At 40.3% G+C, this 18,471-nt stretch overlaps 1 protein-coding gene across 8 annotated transcripts in view; it reads right to left on the bottom strand.

The window, feature by feature from the left end:
- astn1 (astrotactin 1) overlaps positions 1-18,471 on the bottom strand; it is a 483,242-nt gene that overhangs the window by 60,844 nt on the left and 403,927 nt on the right. The gene's annotated exons all lie outside the window — the stretch shown is intronic.

Genomic DNA, 18,471 nt, shown 5'->3' with positions numbered 1-18,471 from the left:
ATTGTAGCATCATTTAAGGTGAAGTCAACAGGCTTTCCAACGGTATAAGATTTATTGCCCAGAAGCATTTTTATAACAAAGAAATAATCAACCAAACACACATTTCCTTACTTTTTATACTGCGTTTCTATCTATCTACAGATGGAGACTTTACAACATTACTTTAGAATTTGGATACACTGAGATGAAAAGCCGGTGGACCTAATTCTCCAGCTGGTTCCCAGCAAAGGAGGACACAACATCATTAAGTAAATAAGAGTTTAAAGAGCATCCCAGCATCAAATGATAATATGGAATAATTGAGGGAAAATCTAAAAATCACATTTATTTCACCTGATCATTAGAGAAAGATTTATATTTCCACCTAGGCTTCTGGATTCCTTCTAACATTTTGTTGTCATTCTTTTGAAATGAGACACAAACCTTAGAGACAAATAGACAGCATCCACCCTGATCCCAGAATTCAGATTGAAACACTGACCCGAGAACTAGTACAGATCTCCTAAAGTGAATAATGCAAGATAATGAAGCTGAGTTAAGTCCAGTAGTGATGCAGCTTTAGGCCAGATGGTCTTTCTGGGAAATTTACTGAAAAAATCATGACAAAAACGTGATTTGTCAACCTTAGAAGCCCCATTGCTTTTACTCCTTTTAAGCAGAACAACAAATTTCATGTCCAAATGGAAGTCCTTCCTCCTTTTGTGTACCTTGGTGTGTAACATTAGTTAACTTGGCTAACAGAGCAGCCCACTGTGGCCAGCTCTGCTGTCTGTGACGTGACCGTGTTAATGTGCACGGCCAAGAGTCACTTTTGGGACAGTGGCAGTCAACTAACAGTAGGGCACAGTTACTGACATAAACTTGGGCTCAGGATGAATGTTTTACCTGTCGTTTTATGCAACTGCTTTTTATTTATTTTTTGGCATGAGATTATTTATCACATAAATTTATAAGGTTGCGACGAACAGAGATGGGCAGTATGTGTTACTGTAATCCGATTACTTTTTTCAAGTAACGAGTAAAGTAAGGGATTACTATTGTGAAAACGGTAATTAGATTACCGTTACTTTCCCGTAGGAACGCTGCGTTACTGCGTTACTAAAACCATGATATTTTGCAAGAATGTCTCATGACAGTGACGTAAGCGAGTGTTCCTGACAACAGCTGTGTGCAGATCAACAAAGTGCAGAGAGAGTATGAGCGTGCAGCGTCTAAAGCGTGGAAGCACTGACCTTACTTTGAGTTTGGTTCCATAAAAAGTGACAAAAACATTAGTGTCCGCTGTGCGTGGGAAGAAAACTTCTTTTTACAGCGAAAAAACCCCTAAACTTCCAACAAGCACCGAGTAGCTATGACGTAATGGGAAACTCACAGAGAAACTCGCGGATTCTTCCACTGACCGCGGCACACCTGCACCAGGGTAAACCTCCGCCTACCCCTATTTTCACCTGCTTTACAGGTGAAAATAGAGCAACAGGACCGCTGAGTCTTTGACTTTATTTATTTTCTGCTGTGTTTTACTTGCATCTATTTGAAAGACTGAGTGTAAACACACAAAATATTTTATTTTATGTGCTGGAATGTGCAGAAAATAGGTTTAAATGTTAAACTAATTTCTTCCAGTCAGAGAATGTTGCATATAATTAAATTTTTGCTTGATGCATAAAGTTAAAAGATTAAAACCAATAAAACAAGTTTTAAAAAGAGACTTTTCCATTTGATTACATTTTGTATGATGGATTATGCAGAAAAAGTAGAATTGGGCTGAGAGATCTATCGCTTTATCACCTACTCAGGTTGTAAATCGTGTTTTTAAAAAGTAACTAAGTAACTAAGTAATTAATTACGTTTGAAAATAAGTAATCAGTAAAATAACGGGATTACTTTTTGGGGGAAGTAATCAGTAATTAGTTACTGATTACCTTTTTCAAGTAACTTGACCAACACTGGTGACGAATGCTGGCCCTCTGTGATTTTGTTTGCCTGGGTCCCCAACAGACTCGAGAGCTGCCACTGACTATGATTAAGATTGTAATAGAGTTTTATTTGTGTAAATGAAAAAAATACACATCCAGCAGATTATAGCAAAAGTTTATTGAATGAAATTTCTGTATTATGCAAATATATGAATCAATTACTCCCCATTAAATGTTATTTCCTCTCAGACAGAGTGGGTTATCTGCTTGCAAAGGAAATAGGAAAGCAGTGAGAGAGGGAGACATGCTTAATGCAGAACTTTGACAATATTTTTGTTCTTTAAAAGGCTGAATTTTTCACATTAGCATTTTGGGGACTGCTTGGAAGTGAGCAAACACAGGCAATTTAAAAGCTCAAGCACCAATTAGGGAATAAGCTTGTTGTGCGAGCTGCCTTTGATGGAATACAACCCATTTTATGAGCCATGGGAAGATGGGGAAAGTGTGCACACAAGCTCGGGGACCAGCACACATGCAAAACAAGAAGGAAGACCATTTTCTGATTGTCTAATATGAATAATTTCCCCCTCTTAGTGTTTACTTTTTGTTTCACCAATTCCATTAAAATAGTCTTTTACAAAAACATCTCAACTTTCAGTTAACAGAACAAAAAACAGTCAAATACGAAAAGCAGAATTAGACTGATTGTGTTTGCGCTTATGCAAATAGACATCTATGTGTGTGCACCTGAGTCGAAATACAAAGAGATAAGAATGAAAGTGCAACAGTAACAAACCAGTGGTGGCTTTGTTATGGATGCAGTTCTCATCCATTTGATAACATTGTCCCACACATCTGTGAAATATATACAGTGCACACTTCATTTTGTCTGAAACCATCTGAATTGTTGAGGTTTAAGGAGGAAAAAAACACAGACAGTCACATGAAAAGGAACGTTTCCACAGGACTGCAGCGTCACACCTTGATTCACTAATATTTGAAGTCATATGTTATGGTTATACCTCTCTGACCTGTCTACCCCACGTGATGCTGTGTAATGTATGTATGGTCAGAAGGGTAAGACGGTGCTGGCAAAGGTCGGCAGCCTTAACCCAATTTCCTTCGGGGTCAACCTTCAGGATCGATAAAGTTTTATTGAATTGAATTGAACTGAATGTTTCTTAATGACGTCATTGCGGAGGACTTTGAATGCACTCTTTACAAAGATGCCTCAGTTCAGTCAGGTTGAGCTCTGGGCTTTAACTGGAGCATTGCAACAGTTTTTTTCAGGCATCCTGCTGGAGATTTGCAGGTGTGCTTGGGATCGTTGTCCTGTTGCATGACCCAGTTTCAGCTAAGCTTTAACTGTTAGACAGATGGCCTCACATTTGACTCTAGAATATTTTTTTACACAAACGGTCAACTCAGTGACTGCAAGCTGTCAGGTCCTGTGACTAAAGTCAAGTTTATTACCTCTCCAACACCATGCTGACAGTTGGTGTGAGGTATTTGTGCTCATATGCTGTGTTTGGTTTTCTCCATATGTGGTGCTATGCATTATAGCAAAGTCTGAGATGTAATTTTGGGGCTTTTTGAGGTTTCTCTCAGTATTACACAGTCTGACCTTTGAGTAACAGTCAAAAAAACATCAGAAGATTCAACGATTCAAGATTCAAGAAAATCTTTCTTGTCTTATTGCAAGTCTTCTTCTTTGATCTTGAACAACAAGGTGCTGCTGCTGAGACAGGAAAACAGACCATGGCCCTTTAACTATGAGACAAAACTGTATACATGTGAAGAAAAACATCAAAATTGTAATAAGTGTCAAACAGAAGCAGTGGGACCAACAGCCTACAAATACATACTGTGCCAGTCTAAAGACAAATGTTTTATCTCTGCTTTCAGATCAGGTCGTTCCATGTTCAGCATGCAGCTCTGTTACTTAGATCTGTCGAGGTCTGGTTGCACGTTTGTGAATCTTCGATGTTTATGTCAGTGGCAATGCTAACATACAGCCCTGATTCCTTGTAACTGGGTCAATGAGGTAAATCTTACTAATCAGAGGCTCGTGTAGTTAAATGAGGTCTGATTTAGGACTGAGTACAAAATCAAACTTTGAATGTTCACATATGCCGGCTCCTGACAGGCATGTCTGCATGGTGTGCGTGCATGAATAAAAAATAAAGGCATCCTGTTCCCCTGACTAATCAAAGGCAATATCAGGCTTTTGTTTGTACTGGAGAAGTACGTGGGTAGAAGTAAATCAATACAAAAACAGAGAGATAAGGAAAAACGAATGGAGGCAGTACTTTGAGGAAAAATCAAACATTGCAGGTTACGTATGTGAATAATACCACGGACATCGATGTGCTTGCGCTCCTAATCTGCCAAACTTTAATCCATCCCCGTCAAACGGCCTTACTAATCAGCTCCCATCACTCTATCTTCACTTGCCACCTCCTGGCAGATGGATATTAAATGTGGCAGTTAAATTAGGGCAGGCGGGTGGCTTTTAGGGCAAAGAAAATTGGCAATGATTACTTCCGTTTAGTTTTGGTTCACTTCAGAAGTGTTCACTGTCAGCTGAGACCAAGGGGGATATTAAAATGGATTAGCAGCCTGGCCTGAAGACACCTGACAGACAAGATAAACAGCATATTATCACCCCAAGACCTTTCTACATCGTTACAGATTTCATAAGAAATAAAAATATAGAACAGATATAGTAAGTGTGGTACATATAGTATGTGCTTGAAGAATTGTTCTAGGATTTTATGGTTTTTCAAAGAATTCTGTAGAAAAATTCAAGTTTACCATAAAAACAATGCAGAGTAATAACGTCGAGTCTATCGGCAGCTCCAGGGTTTCCCCTTGGTGAGGGGAAGCTCAGCTGCAATACCAGGGGGTGACCTCAATGTTAGGCCACAGATGATGACTCAGCTGGTAAATAGAGCATACTATTTACTGTAACCTGCTTCAGCCTGCCCACTGTCGCTGCACATCTACAAGCTGCTTTGCAACCCACCTCCTCCCCAGCTCCTCCACGTAGACGACTGAAGAAGCTTCAGAATATATGTATATATATGTATATATATATATATATATATGTATATATATATATATATATATATATATATATATATACGTATATGTGTATATATGTGTATATATATATATATATATGTATATATTAGCCATGCTGCCTAAAATTACTGCAGCAGGAAGTATTAGTCGCTCTTAATTTTAAATTTTAAAGCTAACAGCTTTAAGAACATGTCAGATATGAAGTTAGCAGTTGAACTTGTTAGCAGCTGAAGATCAGCCTCTGGCTGCTGGGCTGGGGTGGCACCCTGTGATCGTGGGTTCTTTGCGGGCTTTTTGCTAGCATGCTACACGCCTGCAAAGGGTCAGTGTTACGTTATGCTGTAGTTTTTATCGTAGAAGTAGTTTACACTTTGTCATTGCATTATTTTCATTTTTTGTATTAAAATAAAAGGAATGTCCATATCTCCAATCCACAAACGTTGCAGACTGCTCCAACATTTTCCTTCTCCCTCCACATGAACAATATCACCAAGTGCGTTAGTAGAAAAAGGCATGTTTCATGCTTTTCTCTTTCTGTCCACCCATCGTGCAGATAACTGAACAACCTGAGTAACATAGCGAGCAACATAATTCTAACTATAATGTAATAAATCTATTTATTGATGTAATTTGTTACATTACTTAAAAATGTAACGTGATTTAAGTAACATGTTATTTTGGGATGCATTAAACCCAACACTGTGGCTAGTAAGGAAAAAGTAGCCCTTCCCAGAGATCATCTTTTCCTTTATACTGCGTATGATTTACATCACTTTAAGCTCATGTAGTCAGTAAATGAAACAGCAAATGCAAAATGGCTAAGGTTTGTGGCAAGCAACCGCTGGAGAGAAGGGTTAATCAGCTGAACGACAAGACTTTTCTGCTAAAAAACAAACCCCAGCACCACTTGGAACTATTGCGTTTTTCTCATAAACGGACATCACTGCTAATGTCTTGCATATGAAACGATAACAATACTACTGCAACACAGAGACACAACCTGGCTTGTTTGTTTAGTGAGTCTCTGACATGCATACTTGTCTGATGCATAGCATAGACGCCCTATTGGATAAGTGGACTTGCTCTCCACAATCACACCAAGAGTCACAAAGGCTCGAATCTACTTAACGCGAGGAAATGAATGCCTGACCTTCAAATGCATGTATTTTAGAGATGTGTGTGCATTAATCTACTTGTACACAAAAGTGCAAGTATAGTCTTGATATGTTGAGAGGCACAGGATGTTGTATCGTTTGTATGAACATCTCTAAAAAGCTTTGAAAGGTAAGTTACAGCTCGCAGCTGTGAGAAATGGATGTTATTCCATCTGATATGCATGTTGTATTTTTCAGTCGCACAGACAAAAACAAGACAGCAGAGTGCTCCGCTTTGAACTTTGCTTAATGTTTCTTGCTGTTTCAGTGTCTCTTTGTCTCGTCTTGCCATATCTCCTCTGTGTGGCTCCCCTTTTACTCTCTTACCCGACAAAATGCCATAATCACACCTCTTTTTCACAACGTGCGGTAGGTGTGAGGGAAAAGCTGTAAGCACTGTATCCCTGCTCTGCATCTCTCTGCTAAAACAAGAAAACAGATCACATTTTCCTCACACATTTTCTGGCACCGCCTCTACATTTCCATTTCCATTACTTCTCTGTTTTTCCTGCCTTTTGTTCTTTCTTTAGCTCAAGCTCGCAATCTAGAAAGTACCCTCACACACATGCATCTAAACTGCTGTCAACTTCAACCAATGCACATGAACACACACATGCTTTAAACTGTTTTACAAGCAGTGTATTGCTTTGAAGAGGATACATGTTGGGGGAAAGACACACACACACACACACACACACACACCTCATTAAAAGTAATCCATGTTTAACTGAGTCAGATGTCTCACGAAGGAAAGTGATGACGAGACAGAATAGAGAAATAGTGCCTTCACATCCTCCTCCTCCGCCTCTGCAGAAATACAATTTTGGGTGTAAATTTTGGAGGACGCTACCTAATGTGGTCTACGTCTGACAGCAGGGGCAGAGAACACAGTACCTTTGCGAGCCTATGTGCGTCTGACTTTTTGATAGCTTGATATTTGGTTTATTCAGTGTTGGGAGCACATAAAGGAAACTACATGTAGTACCATTTTTTATTATATTTCTATTATATTAAGGTAAGGATTAGTCCGTTTTTATTTTTATAATGGCATACCTGATCTTGTCAGCATCAGTGTTAAAGCGATAAAGTACACATTTGCAGTTCCTCTTTGATTTTGTAGAGCAGTCATAGCAGCTATATGAAGCAATATATCAGGTGTGTGTTTTTAGTTTTAAGGTGGGTTTTCTTTCTTCTTTTAATCTGGGAGTGGTAAAGTAAATGGGACCTATAGTGTTTTATATTGTCCTAGTGGAGTGCCTCACTCTCAGGCTTACTTGTGACTTCCGCTTTCAGGAGCTTCTCCTGTGGAACAAGCTCCCAGTTTGGATTTGGGAGACAGACACCCTCTTTACTCTTAAGAAAATGTTCAGATTTTGCTTTTTATGGATCAGGTGAACCCTGAACCCTGCCTTAGTTAAGCTGCAATAGCCTTCAGGTGCTGGGGAATTTCTCCTTCACTCGTTTCACTCTCTATGTGTTCATACACCACCGTTGCATTGACTCTTACCTATAGTTCACCCACTGTTGCCAAGGGCTTGTTCATGCATGGTTGTCTGATCGTTGAGGTTCGCTTTACATTAACGCACCTTGAGGTGTGGTTGTTGTGAATATAGATATAAAACTGAACAGAAGAGTTTCAGACAAAGTGTGAATAAATGGGCTGCACCAAGATGCAGTAAAGGACAAAAAGGATCATTTTGAACTCTACTCGATTCCCCGAGTAAGAATTTTGAGCTGAAAAATGAGCATAAGACTGTAAGTCTCCTTCAACACTTATTTTGGAGTTTAATGTTTGAGTTTTCTTTTATTACTGCATATTATCATTGTTGTGTTATCATTTCAGAATGTTTGTCCCAAGCATCGATGTGGTCTGAAAACCAATCTCGGATACCAGCTGAGGCTTAATAGGCTTGACTAAACTGTAGACACAGTCTAAATGCACGATGGCAGACTCACTCAATCATGTATTAGTGGACGTGTTTATTTGTGGGTCAGTGTTTGTATGTGTGCGACTATGAAGCTGGAGATTTCAGGCTGCTTTGACCCGTGCTGTACTAGGCGGAATGACTCATCTCTATAGTACACAACAGATGGAGCTCAGAGCTATTCAGATTCATATAATACCTCTCCATCCACCCCGTCCTCCTACACTCTCTGATGAGATATAATTCTTGTTCATCTGCGACTAACTGACTCAAGTCAGTCGTCTTGTTTACAAAAATATCAAGTTTATAAATGTTTATGGCTATGAGACAGAAGACAAGAAAGAGCGACACGAGAAGAGAAAGGGATGAAGAACTGTTCAAGGATGTAATCTTCAGACGTTGTTTGGGTGAATATTTTTCAGAATTTTGGATTGAAAGCCTTAATTTCCTGTCTCTCGCGGGCCCACAGATCCTCTCCATTATATCTCCTTTCATCAGCCCTCTTTGTGAAAGGATGACTCATTAAATCACCATTCATCTTTGTGATCAAAGTGCCGTGATTTTAGCTCCTGACACCATCAACCTCATTTTTAACAGAGGCTTTTAAACTAAATGTCTGACTTGACACCTCTTCTCTCCTCCATCCTGTGTGGAATAATACCACTCAGTGTGACTCCACTAACTTCAGTGACTGTGAAATACTAGCGTTCAGCCACTAGATGATGCAAGCGGATCGCTCACTTTGGCGAATTCTGCAAATGGGAGACACCAATGTGCATGCTCCACTGTTCAGCAGACAAAAAGAGGGCAAATCATACCCAACCTTTTAAATGCGTCTGGCCGAGATGAACGTTACATGGTTATGGAACGTAATCATGAGCGCTTCTACCGATCCGAGAATGTTGGAAATTAAAGCTGGCAGTAGCTTAGTAAATGGGAAAGCCGTGAGATGGAAAAAAAAAGGAAAAAGCATTAAACATGGGGGAGTTTTGGAGGGATCGTGCCTCTTGTATGGAGAAAAATGATAAATGGAATTAGAGGCAGCAAAGAGGAAACTGAATGAGACGCAGATAAACAATACAGTAGATATCCTGTGTGTCTGTCTGCGTGATCTAAACTCCAAACCTGTGAAGTGGAATACATCAGAGCGCTTAGCCAAATCTGTGTGACAGACAAATCTTCTCTGATGTGCATATGAGCGTGCACACGCTCAAACACTGTCCCTGGTACCCGCGTGCAGCTTGTACCTGATAATTCACGGTAACAGGGCGACGCTCCGCCAGTATCCAAACTAAAGCGAATTGCAAATAAAAAGTGTGGAAGGTTTCCTCGGCTGCGGAGCCACGCTGAGAGAGATCCAGCGAGATTGTTTCTGCATGGAGGATATGAGCAAAAGAGGGTGGCAGAGGGAAGGCATTTGTTTGTCAGTGCGTTTGCCAGAAAAGGGATGGATGAGTGCAAACAGTGCGAATTTGGAGGATGGGAAAGTGATACGTTGAGATGAGTGACACAAATAGAGATGCGAGTGCAAGTAGCGTGGGTGGACGTGCGTTATTGTCACGCGTGCGTGTGCCGTGCAGCGTTGCAACACTTGAACTCCCATGTGAATTCGTGTCAGCAGAGCAGACACCCACGCTGCATGGAATCAACTCAAAGCATCACACGGCGTGTTATTTTACATGTGCACACGTATATGATCCTTCAAATTCAGGAAGCAACTCCATGGCTTGACAATTAGAGAGGTCACCGTTAATGTGAAGCGACCCACTGCAAGATGCTGAATTCCTGCTGCTAACTCGCTGACCTGCAGACAGTCACATTTCCCTGTTGTATCAGTTTACAAATCATTCATTTGCTGTGGTAAGAGCCCATTAACCTGGAATTCATCTCTACTCACATTAAACACTCAGTAATAGAGAACGAATGCAGCTGAAGAAGCAGCCTAAAGTAATTTCCTCAATCATCTGCCTGCAATTATTAACCTGTTTACTGGTGCGCAATGGACACTCAAATAGCAGTAACAGTTCTGTACGCTGCATATTGTACCTAAATCCGCACCATTGCTATTTATCCTAAAAGGCTGTAACTATATTAGTTCCCAGATGTATTCGTGTTACAATATATACCAGGAAAAAGGAAACACAGACAACGACAATGATTATTCTTTTCCTGCAGTGTAACATTTCTTGAATGTTTTCAAGTTTCCATCAGATTTTCTCACCAGGATGCACTCGGCATTTGGCAGGGGCTTTACATGTGAGCGGAGCTGACTGATGCGTTGCACACCATCAGGAGGTCCAGTGTGTTTGCTGCAGGCCGAATATGCTAAACGATCTTCTGAGCTCATCGCATCTGAACTGGCGGAGCTACTCTTAAAGAAAGGAATGATCCTGTTTTACGGTTCTGTGTTGTGCTGCACACACATAAAACCAGCTGTAAAACCAGACACAATTAAAAATAAAAACCAATTCTGATATCATCAGTTTTTCAGTTCAGGATCATACAAGAGCACTTCTTTTTCTGGCTGGGAAAAGCTGATGTAATTTATGGCTGCCAAAAAGCTACATCAGTTAAATCTAATCAGGCCTTTGAAACAAAGTTTTCAGGAGCTTAAATTTCTGTTTCTCCCAGTTGTTGTCATTCTTTTCAAATACTCTTGGAATTTAAACAAACAAATAAACAGAGTGGTCTACCGTTATTTTTTTTAATATGCCTTTGTAAGGCAAAGAGATCACATTTCTTCCAGTTAAACGAGTTAGCGTTCCAAAATACACTTGCATTGTTTCACTGTGTAGTCTTCACATGCATTATAGTCCATCTAACTGTCAAACTCTACCGAGCACACAGGTACAAATCATGAGTGAAACCTTTTTTAGCACATAAACACAGCAGCGCTGCAGCTGTGAACATGAAGAAGCTGCTCAGTTAAACACCTCAGCTACAGTGGGGCAAAAAAGTATTTAGTCAGCCACCGATTGTGCAAGTTCCCCCACTTAAAATGATGACAGAGGTCAGTAATTTGCACCAGAGGTACACTTCAACTGTGAGAGACAGAATGTGAAAAAAAAATCCATGAATCCACATGGTAGGATTTGTAAAGAATTTATTCGTAAATCAGGGTGGAAAATAAGTATTTGGTCACCTCAAACAAGGAAAATCTCTGGCTCTCACAGACCTGTAACGTCTTCTGTAAGAAGCTTTTCTGTCCCCCACTCGTTACCTGTATGAATGGCACCTGTTTGAGCTCATCATCTGTATAAAAGACACCTGTCCACAGCCTCAAACAGTTAGACTCCAAACTCCGCCATGGCCAAGACCAAAGAGCTTTTGAAGGACACCAGGAAAAGTATTGTAGACCTGCACCAGACTGGGAAGAGTGAATCTACAATAGGCAAGCAGCTTGGTGTGAAAAAATCAACTGTGGGAGCAATCATCAGAAAATGGAAGACATACAAGACCACTGATAATCTCCCTCGATCTGGGGCTCCACGCAAGATCTCATCCCGTGGGGTCAAAATGATCATGAGAACGGTGAGCAAAGATCCCAGAACCACACGGGGGGACCTGGTGAATGACCTGCAGAGAGCTGGGACCAAAGTAACAAAGGTCACCATCAGTAACACACTACAACGGCAGGGAATCAAATCCCGCAGTGCCAGACGTGTTCCGCTGCTGAAGCCAGTGCATGTCCAGGCCCGTCTGAAGTTTGCCAGAGAGCACATGGATGATACAGCAGAGGATTGGGAGAATGTCATGTGGTCAGATGAAACCAAAGTAGAACTTTTTGGTATAAACTCAACTCGTCGTGTTTGGAGGAAGGAGAATACTGAGTTGCATCCCAAGAACACCATACCTACTGTGAAGCATGGGGGTGGAAACATCATGCTATGGGGCTGTTTTTCTGCCAAGGGGACAGGACGACTGATCCGTGTTAAGGACAGAATGAATGGGGCCATGTATCGTGAGATTTTGAGCCAAAACCTCCTTCCATCAGTGAGAACTTTGAAGATGAAACGAGGCTGGGTCTTCCAACATGACAATGATCCAAAACACACCGCCCGGGCAACAAAGGAGTGGCTCCGTAAGAAGCATTTGAAAGTCCTGGAGTGGCCTAGCCAGTCTCCAGACCTCAACCCCATAGAAAATCTGTGGCGGGAGTTGAAAGTCCGTGTTGCTCGGCGACAGCCCCAAAACATCACTGCTCTCGAGAAGATCTGCATGGAGGAATGGGCCAAAATACCAGCTACTGTGTGTGCAAACCTGGTAAAGACCTATAGTAAACGTTTGACCTCTGTTATTGCCAACAAAGGTTATGTTACAAAGTATTGAGTTGTATTTTTGTTATTGACCAAATACTTATTTTCCACCCTGATTTACCAATAAATTCTTTACAAATCCTACCATGTGGATTCATGGATTTTTTTTTTCACATTCTGTCTCTCACAGTTGAAGTGTACCTCTGGTGCAAATTACTGACCTCTGTCATCATTTTAGGTGGGGGAACTTGCACAATCGGTGGCTGACTAAATACTTTTTTGCCCCACTGTATAAGAGTAAGGACAGTGTTGCAGTGCAGAAGCCAGAAGAGTGCACAGAATGGTCCCATATGCTACTTCTGTTCCTGTTACATTGCAATAGGGGGCATTATGTGTGAAGTTGATGGGAACCTTTGGCCAAACAGAGCGAGAGGCTCGGCAGTAATTCGCAGCACTGTTTTGTTACAGTAGTAAATGTTCACTCAGCAGCCCCGTGCTTTTTGGTTCTGTTCTATGTAGCGTTGTGTAAATTCACATTTGTTTCATGTTACTGTAGCTGCCGTTTACCCTTCTGTGGAAACATCGGAAGAAAACTACTTTTCAACTGCAAATGCATGCAAAAAAAATAAATAAATATCTGAAACATATTCACTCTGATACACGATACCAGTTATCCTCAGAATAATAAAAGTCTGCAGATATTCAGCGTCAGTGAGAAAATGTAGGGCGAGGTTGTCAGGAAACTAGAAGCATTTCTAAAATCTGCTGTGAGGCTGACAGAAGAGCTAAATATTCAGCACAAAAACATCAACTAGGATTAAACAATGTCAAAGGAATAGTGGCGGTGACTCATTCACTGATGCAAAAACTGCATTTTGACAAATAAACGAATGGTTTTGTCTGAGCTACAGACTTTATGTGGTGATTATACTAACCTGTTTTAGTAACAGATCATTACATGGGTAAGACTTTACATTAACAGCACTATTAAGCTTCAGTACGTTAATAAGTTAATACTTGATTCATCATTTATATAGGGTTGCTCTTCCTTACTATGTCATTTATAAACATGGATTTAAATGGTTTAGTGTTGGTTAAATGATAAATGATGGATTGACAATCTCTAAATAAACTATTAGACCAACTACAAACATGTTAGCATAATGTTAGCATTAAGAAAGTCTGTGGAAATGATTAACAACACATTTAAACATGAAATTATTTAATTTAGTGTGGGGCTGGATCGGGTGGTGTTTCGATTCTGAAGCTTGACTTTCGTAATTCGTTAATCAGAGAGTGAGTGTGTCTGTGTGTCTGTGTGTGTGTGTCTGTGTGTGTGTGTGTGTCTCTGTGTGTGTGAAAGTTAGAAAGAAAGCAACAGATCAACAGAAATTAACAGACAGACCACAGTGTGACACTGAACATACAAATATGTATTGTAAGATGAGACACAGAGTTTAATTTATAGGTTACTTTAACTTCAACATATTGAAAATTCAGTAGTTTGAACCCATCAGTCATAAAGTATAAATAAGCCGCCATTAAACATGTTATCTATGAGCCTTCTAAGCAAGATTGAGCCAAGTTATATTAATGGTTATAAATAACATACTAAGAAGGAATAATGCTTTATAACTGAAGAATCAACCTTATGAATGCTTAACAGTGTGCAGTTATTCTAAAGTGTTGCCAAAAGTGAGAAATAAGAAAGCAACTCTGTCGATCTGAAATTGATGGATGACAACTTATCCAACTCTATATTACGCAACACCGTTATGGAACCAGGTGGTTCAGGTACAGTGGGGCAAAAAAGTATTTAGTCAGCCACCGATTGTGCAAGTTCCCCCACCTAAAATGATGACAGAGGTCAGTAATTTGCACCAGAGGTACACTTCAACTGTGAGAGACAGAATGTGAAACAAAAATCCATGAATCCACATGGTAGGATTTGTAAAGAATTTATTCGTAAATTAGGGTGGAAAATAAGTATTTGGTCAATAACAAAAATACAACTCAATACTTTGTAACATAACCTTTGTTGGCAATAACAGAGGTCAAACGTTTACTATAGGTCTTTACCAGGTTTTCACACACAGTATCTGGTATTTTGGCCCATTCCTCCATGCAGATCTTCTCGAGAGCAGTGATGTTTTGGGGCTGTCGCCGAGCAACACGGACTTTCAACTCCCGCCACAGATTTTCTATGGGGTTGAGGTCTGGAGACTGGCTAGGCCACTCCAGGACTTTCAAATGCTTCTTACGGAGCCACTCCTTTGTTGCCCGGGCGGTGTGTTTTGGATCATTGTCATGTTGGAAGACCCAGCCTCGTTTCATCTTCAAAGTTCTCACTGATGGAAGGAGGTTTTGGCTCAAAATCTCACGATACATGGCCCCATTCATTCTGTCCTTAACACGGATCAGTCGTCCTGTCCCCTTGGCAGAAAAACAGCCCCATAGCATGATGTTTCCACCCCCATGCTTCACAGTAGGTATGGTGTTCTTGGGATGCAACTCAGTATTCTTCTTCCTCCAAACACGACGAGTTGAGTTTATACCAAAAAGTTCTACTTTGGTTTCATCTGACCACATGACATTCTCCCAATCCTCTGCTGTATCATCCATGTGCTCTCTGGCAAACTTCAGACGGGCCTGGACATGCACTGGCTTCAGCAGCGGAACACGTCTGGCACTGCGGGATTTGATTCCCTGCCGTTGTAGTGTGTTACTGATGGTGACCTTTGTTACTTTGGTCCCAGCTCTCTGCAGGTCATTCACCAGGTCCCCCCGTGTGGTTCTGGGATCTTTGCTCACCGTTCTCATGATCATTTTGACCCCACGGGATGAGATCTTGCGTGGAGCCCCAGATCGAGGGAGATTATCAGTGGTCTTGTATGTCTTCCATTTTCTGATGATTGCTCCCACAGTTGATTTTTTTCACACCAAGCTGCTTGCCTATTGTAGATTCACTCTTCCCAGTCTGGTGCAGGTCTACAATACTTTTCCTGGTGTCCTTCGAAAGCTCTTTGGTCTTGGCCATGGCGGAGTTTGGAGTCTGACTGTTTGAGGCTGTGGACAGGTGTCTTTTATACAGATGATGAGTTCAAACAGGTGCCATTCATACAGGTAACGAGTGGGGGACAGAAAAGCTTCTTACAGAAGACGTTACAGGTCTGTGAGAGCCAGAGATTTTCCTTGTTTGAGGTGACCAAATACTTATTTTCCACCCTAATTTACGAATAAATTCTTTACAAATCCTACCATGTGAATTCATGGATTTTTTTTTCACATTCTGTCTCTCACAGTTGAAGTGTACCTCTGGTGCAAATTACTGACCTCTGTCATCATTTTAAGTGGGGGAACTTGCACAATCGGTGGCTGACTAAATACTTTTTTGCCCCACTGTAACTGCAAAAAATAGATCCTCAGTTCACCTCCACATCCCTTATTACTCCTTTGTACCAAAGCAGGATGAATTTGGTTCCTCTCATTATCGTGTTCAACAGGAAAATCTGTGTCAAACATCTGTGTCCGCATCAAAGGATAAAATACTCCATTAAACGTATTTATGATTATGGCTTTTCAGACAAACATTATTGGAAAATGACCCTCAGATCTCAGGCTTTTATTCACACAGTGTAAAAGAAGGTATGAAAATGTTAGTGATTCTGCCATCATAGAAAAAGCAGTGTCCTAGTTTCTGTGATGACTTTAAGATTGTACCTGGTGAAGAAAAAAAAAGACTTTATCACTCTCTGGATGTGAGATTTCCCCACCACCTGCACTTACAGCTATTTTAATACTGTGCAAAAACTAAACTGAAGTGGAGGAAAATATATCACAGGCACGATTTTCTTTTTTGGTAGCATCGCTGACATATCGACTCGTGATAAAGACCGGTCTAAAGGGTATTTCAAATAAACATAAGACCCATTTTGGCATGCATGAGTGAATGGCTTGCAAAAAATCCTCTATTCCCTACGCTCAGGCATGGATCAATGGATAAAGAAGATGGAAATATCTGTTTTTACGTCATAGTCAGGAAAGCTCACAAAGTAAAGTCATCCTAAAGTTCAATATCTCTTTAATGCGACAACACATCTGCAGCATTACCTCGCCCGGGCACCCTTTTTACCTCAGCAGGCTTTCATAGTCAATCTTAGCTGGGCAAGGCCTTTGGTCAGCACTATCCTGCTCATCCAGCTTACATAACCATAGATTCAAACGCACACGTAGATGTTATCTACAAGGTATCTGACGAAGCTTACTGAGCCTTTATGTTTAAAGAAGTATGCGCTGCGCGTTAGCAGACACTGTTTGTCTGAGAGTGCACTGAGGCTGCTGACCGTGGCCTGACAGACCCATTACTGACATCTCCTTCATGAATGCCCAAATCCAAAGTACGCTGTCTTAATTAGTTCATCAGATTCACTTTCTTAAACCGCTCAGGTCATTAGTGATGGCCCTAACTCTAATCGAAGGTTTTAGAAACAAGCAAAAAGTTATTTTATTAAAAATAAAGTGAATCATCTTTTGGGGGTGTGTTAGATTATCATTAAAAAAAAAAATAGATCACAGTGGGTTAAAGGTAGTGCAGCCAGTATCACTGTTCCTACTGGATGCACAAAAAAAACCAACCTTCATTCAACATGCCTACATTTCCAACTTGCATCTTGTATGAGGACAGCAACTCTGCAGTGAATTTGAACACACAACTTGGCGTCTGACAATAATCAGCCAAAAGCAGCAGGGGTAGTCTCATATTTCTAAAAAGAGTGTATAAAAACAAAAAGTATTTAAGCAAATACTTAAAGTTATTATACGTCCCAGAGAAAGTGCCCTCTAATAACTGGGACTAAAGACATTGTCAGTTCAATTGATTTATATGGCGCCAAATCACAACAACAGTTGCCTCAGGGTGCTTTATATTGTGAGGTAAAGATTCAAAATCCTCATCATGCTTCTCAGTGGTGAATCAACTACATTCATGCTTCAAAAGATAAAAGTATCATATATGTTTGAATATTATGTTGCTGATTATGCTGCTAAAGTCTCACAAGCTTTCTGTACTATAAGCATGTTTTAAACGATTTTAATGCTTAAATGAAAACAAAAAGAAAAATGACAAGTCTGTCGTAAAAAGCTAATATTCAATGTATGTGCATACACGCTTACTTGATTAACATTTAACAAAAGTAATTCTATCCTGTTGTCATGGAACGGACATATTATAGTTGTTTAAGAAGTGTTACTACCACCTAGTGGTAACTAAGCAGAATGTCTTTTTTGTAGAGGAAGTGATATACAGGAAGTTGTGTGCTCTTTAGCTGCTGCAGTGACAGCATTTGTAATCTGATGGCAATCTCTGCAATCCTGGTGTTAAAGTCCACAATATCGGCTTCATCCTTTTACAAAAAAAAAAGAGAGAGAGAGAATTTATTTTCATCATTAAATCCTGCCAAACACAACAAGCGGCCTGTTTCTTGGAGGATGAAGTGCTGGGAATAAAGATTGTTAAGCTAGCTGTATAGCTGAAATTACGTTGCCTGCAACAAACTTTAGTGAGGACAGCATACCTGTCTTTAACCTCCTAAGACCCGAACTCTTCCACGACATGCATTTTTAATCTCTCTTTGATATTTGGGCATATTGGGGGCTGATGAATGCAAAAACAAAGAATTACCAGATTTTTTTTTTTTTTTTTTACCTTATTTTTGTTTTTAAGAAAAATAAGAGCCACATATGAGGATATTTGTTTAAAATTTTGATAGAACAGTAGCAGTATAATGCCCATGTAGAGCAAAATTGAGTATTTTGGTCTAAATAACCCAAAATGTGATGTCCACATATGTGGGCGCCAGGTCCTAGGAGGTTAAGTGAAGACATATGAACTCCGCTTCCGGGTCCAAACTACTCTGCGTTTAAGAGGGCTGTTGCGCTTTTAATGCTTTGTATCTTGTTCTATTTAATCTGAACAAGTCCCTAAAAAAAGTCAGGGATCACTGTCGGCCTCTCGGTTTTTATTGTCACTGTTCATTTTACAGCTCGGTTTTTAAAACCTTACGATGTAACTGCAGCAGCCCATGCAGCAGTATATTAATGGCTAACCTTGTATGGTGGATGGATTGTCTCAGTTGTT

The sequence above is a fragment of the Astatotilapia calliptera genome, chromosome 18 (genome assembly GCF_900246225.1).
Source record: "Astatotilapia calliptera chromosome 18, fAstCal1.2, whole genome shotgun sequence".
Classification (NCBI taxonomy): Eukaryota; Metazoa; Chordata; class Actinopteri; order Cichliformes; family Cichlidae; genus Astatotilapia; species Astatotilapia calliptera.
Note: the sequence above shows the minus strand (reverse complement) of the source record. Positions and strands in the feature narration are given on the sequence as shown.